The sequence below is a fragment of the Ahaetulla prasina genome, chromosome 14 (genome assembly GCF_028640845.1).
Source record: "Ahaetulla prasina isolate Xishuangbanna chromosome 14, ASM2864084v1, whole genome shotgun sequence".
NCBI lineage: Eukaryota > Metazoa > Chordata > Lepidosauria > Squamata > Colubridae > Ahaetulla > Ahaetulla prasina.
In genome coordinates this window covers 229585-232084 of record NC_080552.1, presented here as the reverse complement: position 1 = coordinate 232084, position 2500 = coordinate 229585, and the positions used below count along the sequence as shown (strand labels likewise).

Below are 2500 nucleotides of genomic sequence, written 5' to 3'. Positions count from 1 at the left end.
GGCGGCCGTCCTGTCTGACTCTCCCGGGGTTTCGCCGGGACGCCGCCCGCGGTGCCGGGCCGCGCGCCCTCCGTCCTACCTGCGGCGCGTGCGGGACCGGATGGCGCCGTGCCCCGGACGTCCGAGGCGGTGCCGGTGCGCGTTCCCCGCCCTCCCTCTCACCGGGGAGGGAAGGGGGCGCGGCCGGGCCGTCCGGGCGGGCCGGGCCTCCGTGCCGGTCGCGCTGCGCGGTCCGAGGGGCGGTGACGCGCGTCCTCCGGCGCCGCGACCAGGGCTTCCCCGCCGTCGTTGGCTGGGCCGTGACCCGAGCTGCCCGGGCGGGGCTCGACGGGTCTCCTCGTCGCGAGCCCCGCGCCACCCGCCCGGGGTCCTCTCCTCCTCCGCGGCCTCCGCCCGGCGGCCGAGCGCGTCGCCCCTGTCTCGCTTCGTCCGCTCGTCCTTCCTTCCTTCCGCCTTCGTCACCGAGTGCCGGACCCGGCGGACCGGCCCGGCCCCCGCCCCTCCCCCCCGCGGGTGCGTCGGACCGATCGGAGGGAAACTTCCGCAGGCCCGATGGGCAGGAGAGGCGGGCTGCCGCCGCGGCCGTTTTCCAGCCCGGGCGTCCCTTCCGTGCGCGGCCGGCGCGCCGCCCGCCGAGGCCGGGCCGGCGGCGTCGCGGTCGCCGCGCCGGAGGGTCGGCCTCTTTCCGCGCCGCCAGTTTCCTCCCCAAACACGTGGGCCGGGTACCCGAGACGCCGTTCCCCGCCCGGGGTCGGCGGCGGTTCAAAGCCTCGAGCTGCCTCGCCGGGCGAGGCCGGGGACCGGGGAGCTCCGCCTCGACTCTCCGCGTTTCCCCCCCAGCGGCGGTGGGGCCTCCCGAGCGGAGGGGTCCCGGGCCGAGCCGAGCGCCCGGTCTTTTTACCCGTTGAAACCCAGCTTGCGTCTCGTCTCGTTTTTTGTCGTTAACCAACAGTGACAACTCTTAGCGGTGGATCACTCGGCTCGTGCGTCGATGAAGAACGCAGCTAGCTGCGAGAATTAATGTGAATTGCAGGACACATTGATCATCGACCCTTCGAACGCACTTGCGGCCCCGGGTTCCTCCCGGGGCTACGCCCGTCTGAGCGCCGCCGACGGTCCAATCGCTGCGAGTGCGCCCCCCCCCCCCCGCCCGGGTCCCGGGCGCCTCCCTGCGCGGCGCGGGGATCGGCGTCCGAGTCCCCGGCGGGCGGCGAGGGGCCGCCTCCGGCGCGGCTGGGGTTCGCGGGCCCTCGGGCCTCCGTCCCCCCAAGTCCAGACCCCGACGGCGTCCGTCCCGTACCGCCGGCCTGCCCCGCTCCCCGCCCCGGTGGCGGCCCCGGCGCGCCGCCGCCGAGGCCGGGCCGGGCCTCCGTCCCCCAAGTCCAGACCCCGACGGCGTCCGTCCCGTACCGCCGGCCTGCCCGCTCCCGCCCCGGTGGCGGCCCCGGCGCGCCGCCCGGCCGAGGCCGGGCCGGCGGATCCTCCTCCCGCCGCCTCGCGGGAGGGGGTTCCGGAGGGACCGCCGCCCCACGGCCCCGGCGCGGCGCGACGGGCCCCGTCTCCCGAGTCGGCTCCGGCGTCGCACGCGAGGTGTGCGGCCGGCCGGTCGGTCCGGTCGGGCGCGCGCCCGCGCGGCTGTCTGCGGTGTTACCGTCGCATGCCCGTGCGCGAGCGTGGTGCGTCCCGCCCGCCGCCGCTCCGCCGCCGCCTCGCGGGGGCCGGCGCGCGGGGCCGGGCCCCCGCCTCCCGAGTCGGCTCCGCGTCGCACGCGAGGTGCGGCCGGCCGGTCGGTCCGTCGGGCGCATTTCCGCCGGAGCGGTGCGCCGCGACCGGCTCCGGGTCGGCTGGGAAGGCCTCGACGGGCAGGTGGCCCGCCGCCTCGCCGGGCGGCGGGGTTAGAGCCCGCCGGCAGCAGCTCGCCGCATCCCGGGCCCGAGCCGAGCGCCCGGTCTTTTTACCCGTTGAAACCCAGCTTGCGTCTCGTCTCGTTTTTTGTCGTTAACCAACAGTGACAACTCTTAGCGGTGGATCACTCGGCTCGTGCGTCGATGAAGAACGCAGCTAGCTGCGAGAATTAATGTGAATTGCAGGACACATTGATCATCGACCCTTCGAACGCACTTGCGGCCCCGGGTTCCTCCCGGGGCTACGCCCGTCTGAGCGTCGCCGACGGTTCAATCGCTGCGAGTGCGACCCCCCGCCTCCGCCCGGGTTCCGGGCGCCTCCCTGCGCGGCGCGGGGACCGGCGCCCGAGCCCCCGGCGGGCGGCGAGGGGCCGCCTCCGGCGCGGCTGGGGTTCGCGGGCCCTCGGGCCTCCGTCCCCCCAAGTCCAGACCCCGACGGCGTCCGTCCCGTACCGCCGGCCTGCCCCGCTCCCCGCCCCGGTGGCGGCGGAGCGAGGGGGGGAAGGTCGTCCGTTCCGCCCGCGTGCGTCGCTCCCGTCCGGGGACGCCCGAGCGCGTTCGCCCGTGGCCGCGGCCCTCCCTCTGCGGGAGGCGGC

At 77.2% G+C, this 2500-nt stretch overlaps 2 non-coding genes across 2 annotated transcripts; both read left to right on the top strand.

Moving 5' to 3' along the window:
• Positions 1 to 956: 956 nt before the first annotated feature.
• On the top strand, positions 957 to 1109 carry LOC131185435 (5.8S ribosomal RNA). The gene has a single exon (XR_009152144.1). It is a non-coding gene; the product is annotated as a 5.8S ribosomal RNA (ribosomal RNA).
• Positions 1110 to 2013: 904 nt separating this feature from the next.
• On the top strand, positions 2014 to 2166 carry LOC131185469 (5.8S ribosomal RNA). The gene has a single exon (XR_009152169.1). It is a non-coding gene; the product is annotated as a 5.8S ribosomal RNA (ribosomal RNA).
• Positions 2167 to 2500: the final 334 nt, after the last annotated feature.